Raw genomic sequence first — 10193 nt, 5'->3', positions numbered from 1 at the left:
ATTTAAATGATATTTACCAGATGACTAAAATTAATTTAATATTGAGAATTTAATTTACAAATAAATTCAATTTCAAATAACCTTAAGTTTCTATTTAACCTAATGAATTAATTTTTGACCGAGTTACCCTAAGGATAATTAAACTAAATTAATTATGTACATGTGTAATTTAACATAAGGCCCAAACAATCAAAACCTAATAAAGATTTCTTACATACAAATTTATTTTATAATTACCAAGTATTAAATTAAATTTATTTTATATGCCAATGTTCGTTCAATTTATAAATAAAGTTTATTTTAATTTACCAAGTATTTATTTAAATTAATTACATGCAAAAGTCAATTAAATTAAAAACAAAGTTAATTTTAATTTACTAAATAAAAATCGTACTATTACTATATTTTCATGCCAATAATTATTTTAGGAATTTAGGGCTACTTACTTGTTGATAATTGCAGTTGCCATTGATGTAACACCCCTCACCCGACTACAGTGTAGCCGAGCGAGGCGTGCTACAATCAGTGCCAGAGCACCCTAACTTATCTTATTTTATTTTTTTAATAATTTTGAATTCATTTAATTTAATATCAATTATTTTTTTGATGGAGAAACCAGTGGAGTTTCCCCTATTTTATTATCGTTTGGCGTATTTCAATATTCACCTGTTTGAAATTCAACAATATTTTAAAATAAAAATCTCATCCATGCTAATCATAATTATCTCATCAATCATTCTCATAATTTTCTCATTTTTCAAATCTCATCCATACATTTCAATTTCATAATCATTTCCATTCATACTCAATTCATATGTAAACATTCTCAAATTACATAAGCAAAATTTTCAAATTTCCTTATTTTACATAATTTACAAAATAATTACAAAATTTCATAATTTACATGATATATAAATTAATTACATATGAAAAAGCTAATTTATTAATTTACATCGCATTCCTATTAATTACCTATTCATAGTATATATTACAATTCAATATCTAAGCAATTTATACAAAATATAAAATATATTCTATATGGGCCCTATCTACATGCATTGCTGAGGAGGTGACAACCTTGAATACTTCAGGCACTTCTACAGATCAGAACTCTAAAATCTCTGTTTAATATTTTTATCTGGGCTTTACCTTCAGTACCTGCGCGAGGAAACAATTCCATCGCGCTAAGCATTGCTGCTTAGTAGTGCAATAATATAACAAGGAAATAATATACAAATAAAGATAGAAATAAAACATAATTCAAATAATTAAGATTTATTTATACTTCACATGCGGTTTCTAAAATTTAATATATTTTATCCTAATTTAGTCTTCTTTGGAAGTGTTTATTTCGCCAATGTACAGTAATAATGTACAAAGAAAAAATGATCTAAAAATAATAAATTCATGCTTATATTATTATATAAGTCACATTTGCAATATTTATTTATGTTATAATTTTCTTTGCTAATATTTTAGTATTTTCTCAATACTTGCTCGGTTGTCTCAGATTATCTCATAATAAGTAACTTTTAATATCAGTCCAGTTCATTTCGATTCTTTCTAATAAATAACTATTCTAATTTATTTTAGGTCATCTTACTCATTTATTTTATTTAATTTCTAATATTTTTAATTGCTAATATTCTTAACTTATTTCAATAAATTTCACTGCCCAAGTAACCTATAACAGGCTGACTAAACTGGATAACGGGTCGTTGGCACTGGACACAGCGGTGCCTCGGGCCGTCATACCATGGGACGCAGAACGTCAACCACGTATGCAGTCAGTATGGCTAAAAAGCCATGATATCACATAATCGGGCATTAAGCCATGAGTGCAGGCATAAAGCCATGAATACGGGAATAAAGCCATGAATATAGGCATAAAGCCTTTCGCAGTACTGCTAAAATAATTCCCTATTGGCATGCCAAACCATCTAATCTGACACACATGTCTAGGCAATACAAGGGCACATAATATCATTAAATATTAATATATTGTGTTTTATGACTTTATTATTTCATGATAAATTTCATAATTTATACATTTATCATAATATTCATGCATTCCTTACATCATTCATATTGATCACAATTCACAACAATGGTGTTCATATACCATTGTACTCAAAACATTCTTCCTTTCTCTTATAAAGAGAACTAATGTTTCATTTCATATTTTCATGTGATTCATTTATTCATTACAATATTTATATGAATTCATAACTCATACAAGCTGTTATTATCTTATTTGTAATGGAAACATAAATCCTAATGTAAACCTCATCCCATTTATACTCAACAATCCATCTAGATTAATGCCATTTAATATTCAAGTGGTATTACTTATGTTTTATTAGACCTACTAGTAATGGGAATAAATCTTAACTATATTCTCACATAACTTAAATGTTCACTAAGTCATTTAGGTGAATTACTATTTCTATTCCAAGTAATCCATGAATGTTTCATGGATTCCAAATTTCATACCTTAATGTCCTCTACTAATTTAGTTATTATACTTTGTGTCTTTGTATTACTATTCACATTACTATTCACTCAAATTGTTGACTTTTTAATACATAATAAATTTATTGAACCTAAGTTCTCAAAGATACCACATTTTGCATTCAAAATTTATTGGTATTTGTTGCCAATACCATTTCCAAGCTTAATGTTAATTGGGTAGAATTTTCAGTTTTCATGCCTTGTATTTACTGTTCCATTGGTCAATTTTGTAGTGGGAATTTGGCAAACTGATCAACATGAAAGTTGTTCCTTATTTTGTGGGCATTTTGGTCATTTCTTCTTCAGAGATGATTTTTGGTCGACTTGTCTAATTAAGTAAATAATTATTATGATCTAAAATATGAATGAATATTCCTAAAAATTGAATTTAAAATGAGTAGAGAAAAGAAGAAAAGAAAATGAAAGAAATTAGGAATTATGACATCATATGATGTCATTAAACACTCTCCATCCAATCACTATTTGACAAGCAAATTAAAAGGGATTAAAATGACATAAAAATGAGATAAAAATGAAACAATTCCAGCAGCCCCTTCTTCTTAATCCTGCACCAAAGAGAAAAAAGAGAGGAAGACCACTATTAAAGCTCCAAATGAGCTTGATTCCCCAGCCAACTACACCATAAAACCTCACCCTCTCTTCACAAAAAATTTCCCTTACCACTAGAGCTAGACTTGGGCAGCCATTAGAAGAGGAGAAAGTGAAGGAAAGTGAAGGGTAAAAATTCATCCAAGAGGTTAGTGCTAATTTTCTTGCTTCCATTCTTTTCTAAGCATGAATTTAAGTTGAGTTAAGTTGAAAATTTGATGAAAAATGAATTAAAGATGCATGAACTTGCCCCATGAAATTTTGGCAGCCTTAGGGTACCTAGGGTTTCAACAATTTGATTACATAATGTACGGCTGCCATTAAACATGATTTTGGTGTTTTAATTCATGGATTGTATGCATATAGAGAATTGAAATTGTTGGAGTTAGGGTTTGGGCAATAAAATTTGGATTTTGTTTAAGTATTGGTGAAAAGAGGTTGTAATGGTCAATTAGTGACCATTTGGTCATGTTTGATTAGGAAATTGAGTGAATGGTGCCAAGAGAATTGAGGTTATGTATGCTGTCCAGTGTGCACTGCAGGACTGGGCATGAGTCCAGCAGGTTTGGGCAGCAATAACTTGAATTGTAGAGGTTCAATTGGTGCAAGACCAATTGGACATGAAACTAGACACATAATGGCACAACTTTGGTGAAGAAACCATGCCTATAAAACCAAATCAAGTGACCAAAAGTTTGCCCTAATCCCGGTGACCTGCAGTCTGCCTGGGCAAAATGACCAAATGAACAGTGTTTGGTCATTTGGCCATAACTCAGCGTAGAAAGGTACAATTGACCTGAAATTTTACCAAAAACAAGCTGAGATATAGACCAACAACTTTCATGAAGAAACCTAACCCAAATTATGACCAGAACATATTCAAAAAGTGAGTTGCAATCACTGTTCCTAACACTGTAGATTTGGTCAGTCCAGAAATTCTGGAAAATTTTTAATCCGGCCAGTTGTGGTTTTTGGGCCATAACTTGAGCTACAACTACAAATAGAGTGATTCAAAAAAATAAATGCAATTTAACACAATTATTCCAACAACTATCTAAAAATATGCCTAAATGATAAATATACTTTAATCAACTGAATTATGCATAAAAACACACTAGAAACACTAAATGTAATGGGAGTAAAATTAATAAATTATGCACTTATCAAATTCCTCCACACTTATTTCATGTTTGTCCTCAAGCATGACTTAAACTCTCAATCAACTCCACTTAGAAATTCCTTAACTTCACCCTATCACAATATTCTCTAACAAAAGATTAAAAGTTTGAAAGAAGAGGCAAGTAAGGTAATAACCATCACAACAAATTCCATCAACACCATACCAATATATCAACAATTTTTCAACACAAAATAAAAGGCTTGAAATCAATTAAGCTCACACAATTAAAGTTCCATAAAATTTTAAATCAATGCACACCAAAACACAAGGCTAATTTATCAAGGCACAACAATTATAGCTCTTTGCAAATCTTAGGAGAGATAGAAATGCCTTTCTTTTTTTTTTTTTAAATTGGTACTTCTCTCTTGTCACAGTTACTTTTTTTTTTTATTTTAACCGTCACCTTCAGAAAAGTACCTTGCTCATATCCTAGCTAGCTTTTGGCCTAAGAATCAACATAGGGTTCATGAAGACTCCTGGTTACTTTGCTTAACTAAATAGCAGAGCAATTTTCAAGTTCAGCCTTTTATTTCCCCCAATTTATGCATCTACATATTATAAAGTGCCCTGATAGATTAAACAAAGTTCTAAATATGCATGACACTAGTTTAAAGCACACATAACTAATTATTTCACCATGAAATCAAGCCTAAATGATTTATGCAGGAAAAAAATTACTCTATGGTATGGAGAAGAGGGAAAATTCATCATTAAAGTTACTATTACCTTGTGTAAAATTTCAGAAATTCAACCGAAATAGAAAAGTCATTTCAAGGACAAAGCACATCTCTCCTGGAGTTAATATAGAATCATGAATCAAGCTTATGAGAATGAATTTATTATTATTTTTTTTAATATTCAAAAAGATTACAGCAACAAATTTCTCCTCCCCCACACTTAAAACTTACATTGTCCCCAATGTAAAGCCCAAATGCAAAAGAAAAGGAAAAAAAAAATACTAGAAAATAAAATAAGATAAAAGAAAGCAAACAAATCTGATGGTGGCTAACAAGCCACCCATGGTTACCTCCCAAGTAGCGCCTTTGTTTAACGTCGTTAGCTTGACATGGCAAAGCTCCTTAATCCACTGAATGCTCCTGAAACCCCTCATAAAATGGCTTGAGTTCATTACCGTTAACCTTGAACACTTTGTTATTTCCTAAACTTTGAATTTCAACTGCACCATAAGGAAACACATTCGTAGCAACAAAGGGTATAATCCAACGAGAACGCAACTTACGAGGCATCAGTTTCAATATGAAATTATACAATAAAACTTTTTGCCCAATCACAAACTGGTTTCTTATTTTGTCATGGAATGCCTTTGTCTTTTCTTTGCATAAGCCTTAAGGCGAATTTCCTCTAATTTATGCAATTGTGATTTTCTTTCCACACCAGCAGTATCCAAATTCAAGTTACAATGTCTAACAGCCTTATATTCTAACTCATCCTCCATGCTTAACTCAAACACATCTTACACAAATGTATCAACAACATCAATAGAAAAGACAGAATGATCATTAGCAGGATACTTCATAGCATCAAAGATATTAAATTTGACAGTCTCTCTATCAAACTCCATAATTAAGGTACTCTCATCCACATCAATTTTTGTCTTGGCAATTTTTAGGAAAGGTCTTCCAAACAAAATCAAAGCTGACTTTGATGAAAGAGCACTATCATCCATATCCAGAATGTAAAAATCTGCAGGAAAAATCAATTCTCTAACCTACACCAACACATCCTCAACTACTCTCAATGGGTAAGCATTAGAACGATTAGCTAACTGAATAATGACACTTGTTTCTTTCAAAGGACTCAAATTTAAAGTTTGAAAAACTGAATTTGACATAACATTAATAGATGCTCCTAAATCTACCATTGCATTTTCAAATCTAGAATCACCTATTTTGTAGAGAATAGAAAACGAACCTGGATCCTTACACTTAGGGGGTAATTTTCGCTGAATTAATGCTGACATATTTTTGCCCACACTGATCTTCCCATTAGTACTCAACTTGCGCCTTGTAATGCATAATTCTTTAAGGAATTTAGCATACCTGGGAACTTGTTTGATCGCATCAAGCAAAGGTATATTAACCTCTACCTTCCTAAAAGTTTCCAAAATTTCTTTCTCTTGTTCTTCTTTCTTATTTTTACCCAACCTACATGGGAATAGAGGAAGAACAGAATTATTAACCTTATTCAGTTTAGGTTCAGTATTTACCTCAACTTCAGGAACTTTAGACTCTTTTGCTCCTTGCTTCTTCTTTTTTATTGGCTCATGTGGAGTCTAATTATCAACTTCTTTCCCACTTCACAACAGTATTGCACTTGCATTTTCTCTGGGATTCATAACTGTTTGTGATGGAAGCTTTCCAGAACCTTGAGCTTTAAGCTTGCTCACAGATGAAGCTAACTGACCAATCTGCCTCTTTATGTTTTGAATGCTATTTCTGGTCTCCTGTTGAAACTGTTGTATATTGTTAGTCAAAGCCTTAACAATTTCATCAAGTGACATTACTTGATTTGAGGGTGGCGGAGGTGGTTGATTCACTTGTGGTCTCTGCTGATGGTATCAGTTTTTCACTGGTTAATTCCCATAACTCATATTGGGATGATCTCGCCATCTTGAATTATAAGTATTAGAAAAGGGATCATACCTGTGTTGTGGCTGTCCATAATTTCCTACTGCATTAACATGTTGCATTGATTCATCCTCTTGTAATGCAGGACACATGTCAGTAGCATGACCCGAACCCGAACAAATCCCACATACCTTAACAGTTTGCATTTTCCCTACGGCCAATTGCCTCACCAAAGAAGTTAAATCATAAATCTATTTCTCAAGGTTAGATGTACTTACCTCATTAACCTTCATTGGTGTGTGATCCATTCTCATTCCAAACTGCTGATAGTTTGCTGCCATATTAGCAATCAGCCTCCTTGCTTCATCTGGTGTTTTATCAACCAAAGCTCTTCCACTGACAGCATCTATCATACTGCAGTCCATTGGTAGAAATCCCTCATAGAAATACCGAATCAACAGTTGCTAACTTATTTGATGATGGGGACAGCTCGCACACAGCTTCTTAAATCACTCCCAGTACTCATACAAGCTCTCTCTATTGTATTGCTAGATGCCACAAATTTCTTTTCTTATATTGGCAGCACGGGAAGCAGGAAAATACTTCTCCAAAAATATCTGCTTCATCCCATTCCATGAGTTAACAGATCCAAAAGGAAGGTAATATAACCAATCCTTAGCTGCGCCTTTTAGTGAGAAAGGGAAAGCTTGAAGCTTAATTTTATCCTCGGAAACTCCTTGAGGTTTCATGCTGGAACACACAACATGAAATTCCTTTAAATGCTTATGTGGATCCTCACCTGCAAGACTATGAAATTTAGGTAACAAATGGATTAGTCCAGATTTTAACTCAAAAGCAACATTTAAAGCAGGGTATTGAATACAAAAAGGCTATTGGTTTAGATCAGAAGTAGCCAACTCTTTTAAAGTTCTAGCAGCCATGGTTTTGTTTTTAGAATTTGAATCTGAATCCAAATCCGAACTTAAATCCCTTGGAGATTGGACTCCTTCATATGTACTTGGAATCTGCCTAGCTTGCTTAACCAATTTTCTCAACCGTTTAGCTATTTTTTTTACTTCTGGATCAAAGATCAATTCACCAGATTGAGAAGTTCTTGTCATAAACAAAAAGAAATTAAAGTAAAAATAGAAAAGTGCTTTAAAACCCTTGAAAACAATGGAATTTGGCGTTAAGAGGGTGGGGCTAAAAAATCTAAAAGATTTATTAGTCTTGATCAAAACGTCGTTTCCTTCAAAATAGGTATAGGCCGCCCTCCTAATTCAACTAAAAATCTGTCGATGAATAGTAACACCGTAATTTTTTTTCTGAAAACCTGAAAACAGTAATACTTTACAAACAAAATTAATAACAGAATATCCTAACACTAAAAATATGAAATCCAATAAATTTCAGTTCCCGGTAATGACGCCAAAATTCTTAATGGTTGTCAAATCCAACAGAAATTAAATTAACTGAAATTACCAGTAATGAAATATTTTCTGCAGTAAGTGTTAAATCCAGGTCGAACCCTAGAGACTGAATTACTAAAATTTCGTGCACTTGTGTAATGGAAAAAGAAAAAAAAAACATAGATTGGGGGGGGGGTTATAACACAAAATCAGAGGAAATCAGAAATTAAAAAACTAAATATGAAAATCTCAATTTAAACAAACTTCAATCCAAGGTAATTCGCATTCCAATGCATTGAGTCGATCATAGACAAAAGAAATACAATTATATCTTATTGAATACTTAACGTAGACTTACCAAACAGCGAGGTAAAATCCCTAACTTCCCTATACTCATCAATTCGAACCCAACACTTTTGTTGACTCTAATTATTAACTAAATTGGTATTAAGCAATCCTCATCAAATTAATAACTGCTTTAAGAATAGGAAGTAGTTAAGCTGAACAATAATTTATGAAGTATAAATTATTTAATTCACCCTATTGTTCCCTTAGGTTATTATCGAAAACTAGGATCATAATCAATAAAACCTAATTGCTACTCATGTTCAATTTTATACAACAATTACGGATTATGAAGATGAACTAACAATTGACCACATCAAACAATTAACTAATAGGCCTTTTTAGCAAATCATTCAATAGATCAAAGACAAAGAAATCAGAAAATAATAGATATTCAAAAAGATATAAATTAAATTAAGAAACTGGTCTCACAAATCATGCAAAAGAACTTGAATCCTTTGAACTGAATTAAAAAAATTAGCCACTCATGTTCATGGCTTACAGAAAATTGAATAAAAATAAAGAAGAAATCTAAAAAGAGAATAGAGAATGAAGGTGTTTTTGAGGTCGAAAAGCTGCTGAATGGTGTGTTCGGCTACTGCCCAAAGATGCCTTTATAATCAAAAACCTAATTCCAAAGATAGGAACCAAACTAGGAAAAGTTTTGAAATTCAAAAGATATATTTTTAGCTTGCACTCACATCTCTGCAATCAAGGCTGTTTTTCAGCCACTTCCCTTTTGAATCGGTCTCTACCCTCTTCAGGAAAGTTGTAGCCCTATTTCTTAGCTTTCCAACAGTTACTCATTTGGCCAAATCCGAGCTCTACAGCCCATGTTATGGACCAAAAATCGTGACTGGGTCTGACAAGGTATCTAGTCTATAATGACGACTTCATTGTCGTTTTTTACAATTAAAACGGCTTTATCTTGCTTCCAGCCCTTCACAACAATTGTAGAGGTGGCTCTTAAGGTTCAATTGGACTTGGGCTTGCTTCATTTGGACCTCCGAAATTCCAGATATAAAATAAATACCAAAACTGGTAGTGACACATCAAGTCTGGGCTTTTACAATGGATCCATAGCTCATTTTGTCAACCTTGGAGACTGATTTGGGCTTTGGTCCCTCTTTATCATTTGTAGTGCTCTATCTTAGCTTTTCAATGGATTAAACAGCACTCAATTTGGAGACCCACAACTTTAGAAACACCTAAAAAATACAGCAAAGGTCAAATACTAAAAATTTCTCCATTTAACACAATTATTCCAACAACTATCTAAAAATATGCCTAAATGATAAATATACTTTAATCAACTGAATTATGCATAAAAACACACTAGAAACACTAAATGTGATGGGAGTAAAATTAATAAATTATACACTTATCATTCGTATTTAGGACCACAGTCCTAAACTACCTACGTATCCCCACTGCTATCCTAAGGAAGAACAAGACCCACTCATAGTTCGACACTTGAAACTGTGGTGATGCATATTCTTCTATGCCTTACATACCTATAAGTGACATGTTGATGCGTGTTCTTCTACGCCT

General features: G+C 32.5%; 1 non-coding gene across 1 annotated transcript; it reads left to right on the top strand.

The window, feature by feature from the left end:
• Positions 1-7359: 7359 nt before the first annotated feature.
• Positions 7360-7466, top strand: LOC131181139 (small nucleolar RNA R71). Its single transcript, XR_009149767.1, has one exon. It is a non-coding gene; the product is annotated as a small nucleolar RNA R71 (small nucleolar RNA).
• Positions 7467-10193: the final 2727 nt, after the last annotated feature.

Source organism: Hevea brasiliensis, chromosome 6, assembly GCF_030052815.1.
Source record: "Hevea brasiliensis isolate MT/VB/25A 57/8 chromosome 6, ASM3005281v1, whole genome shotgun sequence".
NCBI lineage: Eukaryota > Viridiplantae > Streptophyta > Magnoliopsida > Malpighiales > Euphorbiaceae > Hevea > Hevea brasiliensis.
Note: the sequence above shows the minus strand (reverse complement) of the source record. Positions and strands in the feature narration are given on the sequence as shown.